This window comes from Periplaneta americana, chromosome 4, assembly GCF_040183065.1.
Source record: "Periplaneta americana isolate PAMFEO1 chromosome 4, P.americana_PAMFEO1_priV1, whole genome shotgun sequence".
In the NCBI taxonomy this organism is placed as follows: Eukaryota; Metazoa; Arthropoda; class Insecta; order Blattodea; family Blattidae; genus Periplaneta; species Periplaneta americana.
In genome coordinates, this window is record NC_091120.1 from 33,186,327 (window position 1) to 33,203,996 (window position 17,670).

The following is a 17,670-nucleotide window of genomic DNA, read 5'->3' on the forward strand; positions in this document are numbered from 1 at the left end:
TGGCAGCTCTCCAAACAAAATCATTCGCCCAGTACATAAAAAACGCAGCATTGTAATTTAAATGGACTTCAGATTGCTTTGATTCCGTAGGTATAAAAAGTAAACAACTACACCAAGACTTAACTAGGAAAGATTGGAAACATGTGGTCCATGCAAGATTATCGAGTCAAGGACTTTGTCTTACGAGCAGGCCGTGGGTTTGGATCTCGAATAAAATAGGGAGGTGTGTCCACTGCCGATATGATATTCTGTTTTTTCACTAGAGGGCGGCCGTTGTCACGAGAGTACCATTGCGTGTTCCCCCAGTGTGAGACAAAAAATGGATACATGGCAAGGTCAAACCTCAGCCAGAACAGAATAATAATAATAATAATAATAATAATAATAATAATAATAATAATAATAATAATAATAATAATAATAATAATAATACAAGTGAATATAATCTTCAAATGTCACATGAAAAAACGAAAATAATGGCTCTTAAAGGAAGAGATCTGTTAAGAGCAAAAATTTGCATAAATAATAAGCCCATCCAACAACAAAGTGATTTTAATTTTCTTGGTTACATTGTGTCATATACCGGCAATAGAGATGTGCAAAATAAATTAAACAAATTCCAAACACAATGTGGTACAATAAAAAGAACTTTAAAAAATTGTAATAGAGCAACACTGTTAAAACTTTACAAAGTAATGGCGATCCCAACCTTGCTTTATGGGTGAGAAAATTTGGGTCTTGACTGTCTCACAACAGAAGAAAATAGAGGCTGCTGAGATGAAATTTTTGAGACAGGTGGCAGGTTATAGACTCATAGACAAAAAGAGAAATGAAGATATTAGAAAAGAATTGGAAATTCAGAGTCTAAATGAAACAATCATTGAATATAGACAAAGATGGCAAGATCATATACAAAGAATGGATGAAGATCGTATACCATAAATAATAAATAAGTATAAACCTGTAGGTAGAAGAAATGTCGGCAGGCCACGGATGAGATGGTCGGATCAGTTTTCTTGAAGACGGAACGAGCCATAAGGGTTATGCCGTGATGAAGAAGATAATAATAATAATAATAATAATAATAATAATAATAATTTATCGACTGGCGAGTACTTCACGTCATTCACGCAAGCGACCCTATCAGTGAGCGACGCGCAGATGCTGTATTGTTTTCAACCAAAGGCGTTGCCCTCAGTGCTCCATCGGAACACACTATATACTACAGCAAGAAGATGATTAATGGAGTAATGGTAGAATGCCGGTAAGGCAGCGTTTCTCAAACTATGGTCCGCGGACCACCTGTGGTCTCGAGATCTGCCCTTATGGTCCTTCGAAAAAGACAGAAGAAAAAATGAAATTCAAACGAATTGCGTATCACACTATAGCTTAAAATCTCAGAGTTTGGAAATGACACATGGCAATCGAATTTCACTTTTTCTCCCAGTACTGCATTTTATGAAATTTATTACCCTACCAGTCTATCGACTTCCCATTCTACTCTCAGCAGCAAAAGAGGGATTTAAAGCACTATAAACGTGATGTTTCTCGACATATTTTCCCTGCACATCTGCCGTGCCTGTAACCCAGCCAGGGACCACCCGAATTCATAATAGAGGACCAAAGTTGGAATCTCCTGGTAGAGGGGCAGAGAAGGCCTGACGGCCTTATCTCTACCAGGTTAAATAAATAAATAAATAAATAAATAAATAAATAAATAAATAAATAAATAAATAAATAAATAAATAAATAAATACATATTATTTTAATGTACCGAATTGATATTTCCATGAAGATATTCTGCGTCATCATACGATGTAAGAGTAATGGAACGGAGAAAAATTCTCTCCGGCGCCGGGATTTGAACCCGGGTTTTCAGCTCTACGTGCTGATGCTTTATCCACTAAGCCACACCGGATACCACCCCGACGTCGGACAAAATCGTCTCAGATTAAGCTCCAACTCTCGGGTTCCCTCTAGTGGCCGCCCTCTGAACTACGTCATAGATGTCTATGAACATAGGACCGAAGCCCACACATGTGCTGAGGTGCACTCGTTATGAGTGACTAGTTGGCCGGGATACTAATACTAAAGTACCGAATCTTAATTCTATTTTAAAATATAGGTACGTATACTGGTATTAAAATATGCTTCAAAAATGATAAATTTCCTTTCGAAGGGAACAAGAGTAAGGTGGTCCACGGATCTGTTCTAACTTTAAAAAGTGGTCCCCACTTCAAAAAAGTTTGAGAAACGCTGAGGTAAGGGATACGGGACTCTCTCGTGAAAATCTACCACCAAGCACCACATTATATTTGGACTCACTGAGATTCTAACCCGGGTTACCAGCTTGGAAATTCGACAATAATAATAATAATAATAATAATAATAATAATAATAATCATCATCATCATCATCATCATTGAGGTATTGGCAGGCTTGTGTATCTATTAAGACATCTCACTTGACGATGTCACAGAAAGAACACTTTTGTTTGTATGTCTGATTAATGCAATGTCAGTATACTCAGCGCATTTCGAACTCGCGGATCAAGGTCACGTACAAACAGTGAGGAAAGTGGGGAAAAAACCAGAGGCGGTATGCTACCCCAAGATTTTCCTCTGGCATACCTCGATTTTAAAAAAAGACATATCCCATCCCTGACAACATAGACATAAATGATGTATACAATAAATTGTTTCGTGCAGTCAGTAAAGCGAATCTTTGAAGTTTACGCAACACATGAAATTTTTTAATAAAATAATTTCAAGTTACTTCAGTTACTTGCTAGATTATTTTGCAATGTCCTTTAAAATAATGTTAAAACTTCAAAGTGCCTTACTTAATTATTAATAAAAAGTGCAACAAAAAGTGACACATTGGTAACAATGGCCACCTCAAGCTACAGACCACAGCCTTCTATACTTGAAATATTACCGCTGTAAGCATTCCAGGGGTTGAGCTTATTAAATATGTCTAAATACACGTTGAATACAGTTCCAGACGCCTGTGGTTTAGATTTACGAAGCAAACAGATAGTACTCTTTGCTGTGAAGAAATGTATAAACAAATTTTTACGATCACATTTTGTCAGTGACGGTATGTTATTTTTCACTAACGGTAACCAGTGGCGGTAATCCATACCGTCTCACTTCCCTCACTGCGTACAAACCATGCACGGGTCACTGAACTGAAAACTGTGAACTGAAGCACTGGTAATCCCGATCGTCCCAGCTGACTTTAGTTGAGGAGAATGGTCCAGGAGAAACAAACATAATCTCAATATCTCAAATTGTCATTTACGTAAGCGTCTGCATGACTTTCCTATAATTGGTTATTTTACGACGCTATTTCAACTGCTATGGTTATGTAGCGTCTGAATGAGATGGTGATAATGGCAGCGAAATGAGTCCAGGGTTCAGCTCCGATAGTTACCCAACATTTGCTCTTGATTGGTTGAGGGAAAATCCCGGGAAAAGCCTCAACCAGGTAACTTGTCCCAACCAGGATTTGAACCGGGCCCGCTCGTTACACGGTCAGGCATGTTAACCGTTACTCCACAGCGGTGCTTTCCCATAATACCTAAGATACTTCCCAATATGTAAATTACCTGTCCAGATCAAGGATAATTCTCTTGAACAAATGTAGGTTGATTTTAAATTTGAGGTTAAAGTTACTGTACATCCACTTTATAGGCCTAATTTGGATGATAGAATTAAATAGAAAACAGAAATACGAGAAAACCTTCACCAACGCTCATTTCTCTAGCATATTTCGAATTTAACAAAATCTATCTATATGAAAACGTCACACTATATGCCAACATTCATATTTTTAGCAGTACAATGATGAAACGTACCGGAAACGAAGAGACGAAACGGATGTGCACAGAAACAATAAGTTTGAACACGAAGGTTTGACGTACACTCCTGTTGTAATGACCGTTGGTTGGTTTCAGAACGATATTCCCTTGTTACTTTAAATAGTGCAACTGATCGACGGCGATAAGCTTGGGTTCGATCCTCGGCGTTGATGGAGTTGGTCAACAAGACTGAAGAATGAGGTTCTCCCTTTCCCCCAACATCACAAATTTCACTGCACCAATACCATCGATTTCATCATACTCTTCATGTGATACAAAAATATGACTTTAAGGTAAAGTGTACGACCTTCGGTGATGTCGAATGAATATGATCAACTTACTGCTTCTCTATGAAACGCTAACAATCGTACATCGGTCACAGATACGAAGTCGCTATAGTATCCGACATGGGCTAGCATCCAAGAGTCTTTTCGGTGCCAGACTACGGACGTCTAACGGCGAGAGATGTTAGCATCCGAGGGATGGTCACGATGCCAGACGGAGTTCCTCTATGTGCAATTCCACTGGGATTCCCTTTGAATAATTATATTTTGTAGCTCAGTGAAAGGAATCATGATGTCCTCAAGCGTCGTGGATGGGAAGTACACGAGGAGATCCACTGCATTTCATCCTTAGATTCGAACAGAAGAGCAGATATTGTAGCCATCCACAGGACTCAATCTAAGGGAATCATTCTTGATCCTACAATCCGGTTTGAGAGGGATGCCCTGCAGGCACAACACGTTGATGAGGAGAAGAAGCCCATTTATGAGTCCTGCATCCCATACCTAAGTGAGAAATATAACCTTCCCACTAGTCAGTGGAGTGTTTCTGGACTTTTCTTTGGTGCGCGTGGCACTCTTCCTAAGTTCACATGGAATATTTTAAAAGCACTCGGTCTCCGATTTTTTGAAGTTCAAAAACTTTTATTGGATATACTTAAGGATTCAATCCAAATATTGCATTACCATTTATATTTTGGCCATTGACGATTCTTTTGGGTTTGCATTTCTCTGGATGTTTTACTAAACAATTCCCGTATTTAATCTTTTTGTCTTTCTAAATTATTTCTGTAGTGCTTTTATTCTGGATCTTTATGGTCACCCTCATTGAGGGCAGTTTATTTTGTTAAAAATAGCTGTTGTTAGCACTTCGGAAATTGAACAAGTCTTCGTTTTCCATTTCAACTTGGACATAGGACCTTTCAATTAAAACGTCGATATAATGGAGAATGGACTATGTAATTACACTCCTAGTCGATAAATGGTATTAAAAAGTAATATTTATCGGTGTAAACTGAATTGAATGAACAATTTTTATAAAATAACTTAACTGAATTCAACCGCTATCATCAGCTTTTACCAACCACACCTCTAACTTATAACTTCACCGGACATATAAATCTGTTATATACAGTAGCTTAAAAATATCAATGTTACACCAAATCCTGGTCGAGCCATCCTGAATTTATAACTTGCGTTGGGCAAGCCTGAGGTCCAGGCAACACAAGCACAGCCCAGTATATACAGTCACGAAGCTCAATACGTAGGGAATAAGCATCCATAGATAGTTGCTAACCACTAGGATCGCTACTATCGCCTCATCACAGACAATGCTAAATAGTACTGGCACAGTCTATTGTTCCTAGTACCCTCACAACTCAAGCTTCGTGACTGTAAAGCCTATACTAGACTGTGACGCAAGAGTTTTCTCCAGACACTCCGGTTCCATTACGACATGCCAACGATTCTCCTTCATAATGATGATCAACATCATTCACTACGAATGTAATATAGACCCAATGCCTGTGGTGCACTCTGCATTGTTTATAACGAACTAACAATAAGTGGCCAACGCTTTCTCGGCACTAATAGTGACGTTCGCAGAGCCAGGAAGAATAATGACAAGCGGAACTTTTAATTTAACAAAAAAAAAAAAAAAAAAAAAAAAAAAAAAAAAAAAAATCAATGCAATATGATGCTGGATAGTGGAAACTGAAGCATCTAGCTCTAAGTTCACGCCAAACCATAATCCTATTTTTTAAGTGAAACTAAAGCCATCCTATAAAACATATTAATAAACAGACCAATTCGCGGGTTTTATCGCAGATAATCAGTAGTTTAAACCTGAGTATGACAGAGTCCCTCTATAACATCTAAGAGAAGAGTTCAGACAATAGAACCAGACATGGCCTACTTTAATTCATAGTTCATTAAGCACTTGCAATGGTTTTGCTTCTAGTAAATATAAGGTAACAGATTTCCCTTGCTCCTCAGTGATAAACTATCTGTAATAATACGTATGTTTTATATATAATAAATTATATTATAAAATAATATAATATAAAATATTGAATCAAGTTTGTTTAAAGTCTATATACTAAGGCCTATGGTTTTACTTCTCATAGGAGATTTGTTTTTCCATTTTCTAGCCATTCAGTGCTATCAAATCATTACACAGTATAACTATGTTGATGGAATCAGAAAAAGACCATACAACTCATTATAAAGGGGCTCTAGAGTCTAACAGATAATGAGGAATTTATCATTTTATAGATCCAATTTATTTTTGAGTACATATGTACCTAGATTTATTAATTGTATATTGAAGGACGCCAACCAATCAGAAGTATGCTCACTGTCTCAGCTCTTATATTCAATTATTATCGAGGAACTCTAGAATATGACCGACACAAACTCCATCTGCTGGAGATTTACAAGAATTAATTTCTGTTGCCATGGTGAAAATGTAATTATCAGAATGGCAACATTTTATTTACAAACAGTATCATTTCGTATATGTTTTTCTCGAAATGGATGAGTCTCTTTCTATTATAGAACAACAATATGTTTACGAAGACAAAAATGAGTACTCTTTAATGTTGGGCACATTGGGAGTTGTAGCCGCCACTGTTTTCAGCGGTAAGTGCAAGTCTGAAGGTGTTTATAGCACGGGCCTCATATATAATTACACTGTAATCATCTAGGTTAAATCGAAATACATTCAAAAACTGTTTTATCTTCACATCGGTTGGTCTTTATATGTACTTGCTAAATAATGGATGGACAATATTTAAGGACTGAATAATGTTGGTAAGTGGTGGCCAAATACTGACCTAATTATTTTCACGGAATACTTCAAAAATGAATCGGAGATTGCAGAAACAGCACATGTCAATACGCCACATATAGTGACATGTGCTGTTTCTGCAATCCCCGATTCAAATACAGAATGTGTTTATATTTTTTATGCTCGACTATGCCGAAATGTAGTAATTATACACCTGGTAGCAGACCTTTAATGCATGTCATTAAAGTACACCTACTCATTAAAGGTCAGGTCTTTCAGCCAATGACGACTCAGGTTACAACTGTTCAGCCAATGACAGATCAGCTTTGTACTGTTATAAAACCGCAAGTATCGATTATTTTCGGATATGCAATCGAAAGAGAATTAGCGAAAAGTCACAGAAGCTGGAAATCCAATACTGTCGCAGAAGGTTATGTTCTGTTACTATAATAATTAGCGTTAATTGTAAATAATATTCAAATAAATCCAATTTGCCATCTCGTTTTTCAATGTCGAATTCAATAATCAAGGTTATAATATTATCAAGTTTAACAGGATTACATAAAGGTCAATGACATTATTGTTCCTTGGAAAAAATCAATACTTTCGCGTCTGCGCACATCTCACAATTCACGACCTAGAACAAGGTCACTTCCGATCTTGTCACATACAAATAAAATGTATACATCTGAATACCGGTAATTTCAAGTTAGAAATATGGTCGAGCATAAAAAGTCGTATGAAACTCACCTATAATGGTAATTAAGAAGCTCGTATGAAAATTATGAAACTCGCTTGCGCTCGTTTCATAAATATCCATACTCGATTCTTAATTACTATCATTATAGGCTCGTTGCATAATGTACTATTAATAAATTGTAGTACTTATTCTTATATTGTACGATAGCACTTTATGTAGGAGCCGCGATGGAGCTATTTATTCTGCGCATGGCTAACATGCATAAATGAATCCACACAATAAAGACTCGACGTAAACGAAAAGTAAGTTTGGAATTTACAAAAAGTATTAGTTGTGTGTGGACCTAATTAATGTAAAGTGATACCTAACACACTAAATGTAGATAAATATTCTGCGTTATGTACAAATCAGTTACAGTTCAATAAGATAAACTTGACGGCTGAGGTAAACTTTACCGGGGAAAAAAAAAAAAACTAATATGTTACATAAACCGTAAGTGTGTTTTTAAAATTAACTCACATTGCTTCATACATCCATACCCATTAGATACCTGCAATAAGAATACCTTTTTGCGAATGACAAATTAAAAAAGGAAACATGATGCAAAATGTGATTTTGTTCACAATAGGCCTACTTACTTACTTACTGGCTTTTAAGGAACCCGGAGATTCATTGCCGCCCTCGCATAAGCCCGCCATCGGTCCCTATCCTGTGCAAGATTAATCCAGTCTCTATCATCATATCCCACCTCCCTCAAATCAATTTTAATATTATCTTCCCATCTACGTCTCGGCCTCCCCAAAGGTCTTTTTCCCTCCGGTCTCCCAACTAACACTCTATATGCATTTCTGGATTCGCCCATACATGCCCTGCCCATCTCAAACGTCTGGATTTAATGTTCCTAATTATGTCAGGTGAAGAATACAATGCGTGCAGTTCTGTGTTGTGTAACTTTCTCCATTCTCCTGTAACTTCATCCCTCTTAGCCCCAAATATTTTCCTAAGCACCTTATTCTCAAACACCCTTAACCTATGTCCCTTTCTCAACGTGAGAGTCCAAGTTTCACAACCATAAAGAACAACCGGTAATATAACTGTTTTATAAATTCTAACTTTCAGATTTTTTGACAGCAGACTGGATGATAAAAGCTTCTCAACCGAATAATAACAGGCATTTCCCATATTTATTCTGTGTTTAATTTCCTCACGAGTATAATTTATATTTGTTACTGTTGCTCCAAGATATTTGAACTTCTCCACCTCTTCAGAAGATAAATTTCCAATTTTTATATTTCCATTTCGTACAATATTCTCGTCACGAGACATAATCATATACTTTGTTCACAATAGGCCTACACTACGATTATATGCAAAATGTTAACCCCTTACCGCATTCTGGAACAGATATGGCACATACCAGTTTTATATTCATATAATTTATAATATAAGCATATAATATTCCAAACTGCATATTGGGACAGATATGACATACTGTCAAGAATTGGATTTGACCATATGTGACATCAGTTGAGAAAGAAAGAACTACTTATGTTATTTGAATATTAAACTGGTGTGTGCAAGACTGTCCCAAGCGGTAAGGGGTTAAATGTTATGTTTTATTTAACGGCGCTCGCAACTGCCTAGGTCATATCAGCGTCACCGGTGTCCCGGAATCTTGTCCCGCAGGAGTTCTTTTATATGCCAGTAAATCTACTGACATGAGCCTGTCGCACTTAAGCACACTTAAATGCCATCGACCTGACCCGGGATCGAATTCGCAACCACGGGCATAGAAGGCCAGCGCTATACCAACTACGCCAACCAGCTCGACGATTATACGCAATAATGTGGCAATCGAGTAATAACTGATCCAGTTTTTCAGCAAACTACAAAAATAAGAAACATTTCACAAGTTTTGAGAAAAATAATATGACCACTCTGTTTTAAAGGCGAAATCAGAGACAAGTGACCGACAGGCTTCGAGCTCACATAGGCACTTCTTAGACCCAATTTCCCTTACAAGGACGCGTTTACGCGTATCTTTTAAATTTAAGTGTTTCTCCCCTCATTCATTCATTCATTCGTTCATTTATTAAGTGCTGGCAGTCTAACAAAATTAAAAGATAGTGGAATCTACATATTATTTTTTCAATATGTCTGCCTTCTCGTTATGTAAAAGTAAAGGTCCAAATATAAAATATTAATAATTGTGTGACAATAAAAGATTAATTTAGAGATAACAGAAATAAACGTTTTGAGGTTTTGTGATACCGAAAAATTTATATTTTCCATGCTGTCTGTCCATTCTTCCTTGAGTGCTTCGTCCGTCCGTCTCTGTATAGAAGATATTTCTTATCACCTTGTGTATGTGAGCTACTTGTAAAGCTCCTAAAACAAGTTCCTTACACAACACTTTTACGACTTAAAAAGTCTTCCTTAACTACAGTTGATAAATAATGTATCGCTCATGTTATGAAAGACTCAAACTGTAACTGCATATGTGCCGTGGTGTCCTCCAAAAAGAATAACACGAATGATGAATAACAAAGTTGAAAGCAATGCCAACACAGCTGTTTCAAACTGAACGACTTGGTTATATTATGCGAATATAACTTAGATTTTCGTATCAAGTTATCAGCATAATCGTATTACTGTACGAGTGTCATGGAGGTGATAAAATTTTGCAATATGACAAAATACTATGTTTTGGAAGCGATCAGTTTTATTATAAACTTTCAACTCAGTTCCTCGTATTAATAAGTACGGTAGATGTTCTGTATGTGGCGAAGTTTATTCCAGATAGGGCAAACTTCACCGGTTTGGTTTTAATTTTTTAGGGCGTATGTTGGTTAAAATCATCACTGCATACTGTCCTATTGTACTATATAACTGTAGAAACCACAGTCTAGTAGTAAATATGCGTCATAGATAGTTGCTAGCCACTAGGATCGCTACTATCGCCTCATTACAGACAATGCGAAATAGTACCTGCATAGTCTATTGTTCCTAGCACCTTCAACAACTCAAGCTTCGTGACTGTATATACTAGACTGTAATATAACTGTGCAAATTGAAGAGGGCAATAGAATACATTAAAATAAATAAATGACTTATCATTCGTTTTGTAATTAAGAGCATGATTAATTAGAAAATTAGGCTGAAATTCTGTGTAGTTTGGTAACTGCGCGTCGCCATTCACATATGAAAGCACACGCGCACTCGGTCTGAATAGCAGAGTTCCCTCCCTTAGTCACTCCTGTAGGGTTGTCAGACTTATTGGCAGGAAATAACGATTTGTATTATTTGTTTGGTCAACTGCCCGAACACAGGTCTGAACCCCACAAGTGACACCAAGAAGGCAAAACTTATGAGGCAACTAGGCCAGAAGATAATGGGGTAGGGTGGCCAGTTATTTTTCCTATCCATTGCATACATCGCCGATTACCTACATATACACTAATCAGACTTCAGATGTATACAAACAATTGTTCTTCCTCTGACACATATCGTCAAGTGAGACGTACTGCCTGAAAATAGACGTACAGATACGGAATTAAATTTGGAGCGAGTCTTGATAGGAGTCTACCTGTATGTAGGCAACAATTTCACACGACTGTCCACAAGTATAATTCATTTTATATCATGGAATGCAGTTTCACACCAAGGACTTTGCCAACATACCTTCTATTGCCCCCTACTAATTGGTTGTCATTAAATCTTCCTTACTTGTCTTCGCCTGTTATTAACCAATCACAACCCTCGTTTAAAAAAATTCACAGACTCTCTTCATATCCACGTGAATGGGATGGTCAAGGGGATTAGTGTAGGAAGTCGTAAATCTGTTAAGTGCGCGTTCAAAGGAGTCTCCGAATTGCACACGATGATAGTGAATAAACTTGATTACTGCACATGCGCAATTTGTTGTAAGCGAAACATACAATAAGGGAGCTCCAAATTTTATTTCCATATCTGTACATATCAGCCAGAACCTCAATCAGAGGAACGACATGTATTAATTTTTTTATTTAATTTGCAAGAAAACCGCCCATTTTACTGAACAATTGCAAAGGGATCAATTATTCCTTATCAGTTTTCCTAATGATAAGTAAAAATCAGAATCGTAAGATAATACTTATCGAGTAAAATGGTGTTAAAATTTAGGGGAAAGTTTTTTTTTCTGAGAAAGTATTCAATTGGGACTAAAATAGTATTAGAATTTATTGTACTTTCTCTAAGGAATAAGCTGTTAAAATCTGCACTTGCATATTCGTGCATCTAAGCACTGTATTCATCTCATTTCTATAATGATTATGATCGTGTAAATTGTAATATATGTGAGAAGTGGTCAAGTTTACTCTGTTCTACGGTACAAATTACTAATCAACTTTAAGACTTTTAACCTGAAATCATGTTAAATTTTCTTATTATAATGTGAATAAAGTTTATATTATTAGTCTTTATGTCAAGAAACTAGTTCGATTAATTAAAATGTGTTTTAGTGAAACTTACAGAAGAGTCCGCATAGGCCAGTTTCTATCTGATGCTTTTCCAATTCACTGTGGGCTAAAGCGGGGAGATGCATTGTCACCTCTACTTTTTAACTTTGCTCTAGAATATGCCATTAGGAAAGTTCAGCATAACACAGAGGGTTTGGAATTGAACGGGTTACATCAGCTTCTTGTCTATGCGGATGACGTGAATATGTTAGCAGAAAATCCACAAACGATTAGGGAAAACACGGAAATTCTACTTGAAGCAAGTAAAGCAATAGGGTTGGAAGTAAATCCCGAAAAGACTAAGTATATGATTATGTCTCGTGACCAGAATATTGCACGAAATGGAAATATAAAAATTGGAGATTTATCCTTCGAAGAAGTGGAAAAATTCAAATATCTTGGAACAACAGTAACAAATATAAATGACACTCGGAAGGAAATAAAACGCAGAATAAATATGGGAAATGCCTGTTATTATTCGGTTGAGAAGCTTTTGTCATCTAGTCTGCTGTCAAAAAATCTGAAAGTTAGAATTTATAAAACAGTTATATTACCACTTGTTCTGTATGGTTGTGAAGCTTGGACTCTCACTTTGAGAGAGGAACAGAGATTAAGGGTGTTTGAGAATAAGGTTCTTAGGAAAGTATTTGGGGCTAAGAGAGATGAATGTACAGGAGAATGGAGAAAGTTACACAAGAGAGAGCTGCACGCATTGTATTCTTCACCTGACATAATTAGGAACATTAAATCAGACGTTTGAGATGGGCAGGGCATGTAGCACGTATGGGCGAATCCAGAAATGCATATAGTGTGTTAGTTGGGAGGCCGGAGGGAAAAAGACCTTTGGGGAGGCCGAGACGTAGATGGGAAGATAATATTAAAATGGATTTGAGGGAGGTGGGATATGATGGTAGAGACTGGATTAATCTTGCTCAGGATAGGGATCAATGGCGGGGTTATGTGAGGGCGGCAATGAACCTCCGGGTTCCTTAACCCTTTCTAACCCAAACTAAATTTACAAGCAATCCATGTTGAAACAAATAGCTGTATTAGGACCAATTCAGTGACCAAGTTACAGGAGTGGCAACATTTGAAACAAAACTATATTGATGAAAATGTATTGAAATAGAAGTTATCCAGCAAAATTTACCTTCATATGTAACACACAAGTATATAAATGCTATAAAGTTAATTATTGCCATATGGTATCTATAGGTAAGAAAGGGTTAAAAGCCAATAAGTAAGTAAGTAAGTAAGTATGTAAATAATTATTATAAACTGTATCATATAAATAATATATATTTATGACTCTTCTAGGATTTGGTGCAGCTTATGGAACTGCTAAATCTGCAGTAGCAATTTCAGCCATTTCCCCGACAAAACCTGATCTCATCATGAAGTCGATGCTTCCCGTCATTATGGCTGGAATAATTGCAATCTATGGAGTTGTCATTGCCGTAATAATTATTAACGACATGAAGAAACGTGGAAATAATTACACAGATTACCAGTAAGAATGCATTTTCATTTATAAACGCTCTATTAAGCCAAGGAAGTTGAGTTCTTTCAAAACAATGCTAAGCTTATGTGTATATCATTTGGACTACAGCATTACAAATCTTTCTGCAGTCTTTTTCGTATTCCACAATATTAATTTCCTTTAACGTAACACATGCATCAAATTTCACAAAACTATGGAAATTTCCATAACAACATACTACCCAGAAATCTGGATCTTAACCAAGACATTGTAGGCTTCTTGTAGGTCAGGCATTTCCAGTGCGGGCATTTCTACCCTTTAAACCAGGTGCAACAGTGACGTACAATTTCAGAATCGCATACAGGCACACGCTTAAAAGATATTCTACGTCATTGTTGTACCTCGTTTAAAGGCTATATGTGCCAGCGCTGAACATGCATGTTGGTAAATCAGTGATTGGCATTTCGTGATTCACGAATCAACCCCTTAATACACAAACAGGACAGAGGGGTGAGGCATGAGTCCCTCCTCCTGTTCATTCAATGTTAAAGCAGTTTGGGTATCCGTGTATTGCGGGCTGCATTTTATATAACGTAATCTTTGCCGATCACTGTTGTAGATCGTTATAAATTTCGCGTAAATGTTGCACGATCGAAAAAGTGGCTGAGGGATATTCATCAACATTTTAAAATTTCATAAGTCACTGTAAAAAAGAAAGAACAGATCTAAGAGCCTAAGTTCCGTAGCAACTTATACGATATGAACTTAGCCTACTTCAGTTTAGTGACCAAAATTATCATTTCATTTATACATTCATACATACATGCGTACGTACATACATAATGCGTTCCGCCATATAAAACTGTGCCGAACTGTGGACTGTTACATTGAGAAAGTAATGGAAAATAAGGAAAGAGGCGCATACCGCACCTGCGTAATAAAAAAACTTAACTGTTCAGACATCGATTTGGTTAGCCATTAGTAGGGACCGGATTTTTATATAATATCAATGTATGAAATATATACATATTTATGTAAGAAAAATAAGCTGAATTTGTATCAAAATATGTAAAATCATGAACATATTTAATATCAATATCTGGTAGGTATAGAAAAGTTAAGACTCTCCAGTTGTGATTTCATAGAGCACCCGACTTTTTTACCGCACTTGACACATTACTATTTTTCCATCTGTAGTGAAAGCTTCGTACATCGCAATCCATGATTTTATTTTTGTCGTTAGGGTTGAAGATACAGGGGCCATTTTAATTAGTTAAAAGCAGTAGATAAACTCACTTGCACTTTATATTGTAAGTACTAAAACTAGAGTGAAATGATGAAACAACAGTACTGCAAGCACTGTTTCGCTTTATAATAATAATAATAATAATAATAATAATAATAATAATAATAATAATAATTATTATATTATTATTATTATTATTATTATTATTATTATTATTATTATTTATTTTAGCTGGCAGAGTTAAGGCCGTAAGGCCTTGTCTTCCACTCAACCAGCAAAAAGTATATAGACTATACATATGCATGAACTTACAAAGAATTCAACAATTTGATTTAGATGAGAGTTACATGTATACAAGAGTTATTTACGAATTAAACAACAAAATACTATGAACTATTAATTAAACACTGAAATAAACTGTGTAGCAGAATTAAACTAAAATACATAGAATGTTAATATATTTCAAATGATATTAGATAATAGAAAGAGATTATTATGAGACAATTTTGAAAATACAGTACAATCAGGATGATGTCTAAAGAAAAAAGTAACAGTGTAGTCAGTGATAGTTTAAATCAGTATGATTGGAGTGAAATGCTAATAAGGTTATCTTTTAAGCTGTTCTTAAAGGTGTTTGTTGTCTTGCAGCCCCTAATACTTTGTGACAAGGAATTCCATTGACGCGAGGTGGATATTGTAAAAGATGAGGAATAACAAGATGTTCTATGAAGAGGTATATTTAGCGTGCCACAGATAAGTGACCTGGTATTTACGTCGTGGTTAGAGTATAGATAAGAGAAACGAGACGAAAGGTAATTTGGTGTTGAGGTTGGATTAGGAGAAAATAAGAAGAGATGTGGGACACATGCATTTTAGCTGCTCCTTGTAAGAAACAAAGTACCTACTGAAACCTCAAACTATAAGTATTTACAAACTGTTGTTTGAAAAGTGACATTCCTGTCTCATTCAGAAGAGTAGGATTATTCCAGCCGGGAACCATAATTTCTAATTGCTCGGAAAATTCCATAGGCATATAGGTCTACTAAATTTAAAGTAAAGAGGTCAAGCAATAACCTGAAAAGCTATTTATTTTAATCTTTTAACATCTTTCCAGCTTATTCCTTTACTCCAGCTTCTTTTCAAACGTCGGCTACTTTATTGCGGCTCATGTCAGACTTGACACAGGTTTTCCATGGAAGGATTAGGAAGAGGGTGAGTAAGGTTGCAAATTGCATGGAAACGGCTTGTTAAGACTTGTGCAGAACAATTATAGTTTGAGACAAATCATGTCGTCCTCGTCCCACTCCACCGCTTGAAGACAATGCTACTTTCTGAGTGATTTTTACAATACAAGGTAGTTGTATGAGAAAGGTTGCCTTTTGTTCATTCATATTTACAGTGGACGGTATGGGATGAGTGCCTCTATTACTCCCTGGAACTAAGGACGTTATGTTTCGTCCCGAATTATATCTTTTCTTGGGTAGGTAAAAAGGCTTTTTTAAATCTGTGTATTTCAAATTGTTGTTGTTTTCTAATGCCAGGCGTTTGACAATAAAGTCATTTGACCTCTTGCACTCCAATATTTTTCAAAGATATTATCATGACCAGCCACTGAAGCACAGATTTTGAGGTGTTCCGAATCCATTTCTTGGTTTGAGTTGGACAATGGGCAGTTAGGGGACTGATATATTCCAATTCTATGCAGGTGTTTGGCCAAACAATTATGTATTTGAAATTGTAAACTTCCCCAACAGAAGTTTCCGCCCCCCCCCCACTTTTAGAGAAGTAAAAATGAATAAACCCCCTAAATATGTAGATTTATGTAATACCAAGCCATAATATGTAATGTGGGGTAAATATTTAAAAATATTAGTATCAAATTTTAATATATTAATGGTAATTAAAAGATTCGCAAAGATTTGTTATTTATATGCGGTTAGGTTGAAAGGAATATAACATGTAATTACATAAAAATCTGGTCCCTAGCCGTTAGTATAGAAGCTACTGTTCTCGCCAAGCTTAGACGACCACACTCACACCACTCTGCTAACTCGTGCCTTACCCAAAACATAATACATCATACGGTGCATGCCTGTTAATTATGCAGCGTTGTCACACTATGACTCTGAATTAGCCCAGCCGTTAGGCTGAGGCAAGTACGATTTTTTTTTCTTTAACAGAGAAGTTAGTAGTTATCTCTTGCGGCAAGACAAGCTGACCTCTCTACTCGGGCTGAGGCCGTCTAGTTTGGCAACGCTGTTATAAAGCAATTCAGTTATAGGACGCGGCCAACTGCATAACATGAACATCGAGAGCATGTTGATGTGACTTCCTTGACTTCTTTCCTCTGAGCTGAGGTCGTCTAAGTTTGGCGAGTACAAAAATCACGCAATTGAAGACATTTACTACGGGTTTACTTTTAGCGATAAGAACCTTGCTACTGTTTGCAAATTCCCATTGGAATAACCCATATCTCCATTGTGTGCACTTCGCAGTGGTTTCGTGCACCTGGCCGCGGGGTCCAGTGTGGGTTTCTGCGGCCTCTTCTCCGGCATCGCGATCGGTATCGTGGGCGACACAGGCATCCGCGGCAATCATTTGGAGAACTCGCTGTACGTGGCGATGCTCCTCATCCTCATCTTCGCGGAGGTCCTGGGCCTCTATGGGCTCATAATGGGTGTCGTACTGTATGCCAATGTTGGAATGTAACTTTAACACGAAATAAAGATTAATTAATTAAGCTAACACGCTTTCAGTATTTCCACTTTTTAGGTGTGGCTGATGTACTTAACTCCTAAGAGAGGAAGTATACAGAAT

General features: G+C 36.7%; 1 protein-coding gene across 1 annotated transcript in view; it reads right to left on the minus strand.

The window, feature by feature from the left end:
• The window catches only part of Synd (protein kinase C and casein kinase substrate in neurons protein Synd), a 330,834-nt gene that overhangs the window by 265,050 nt on the left and 48,114 nt on the right, over positions 1 to 17,670 (minus strand). The window lies entirely within an intron of this gene.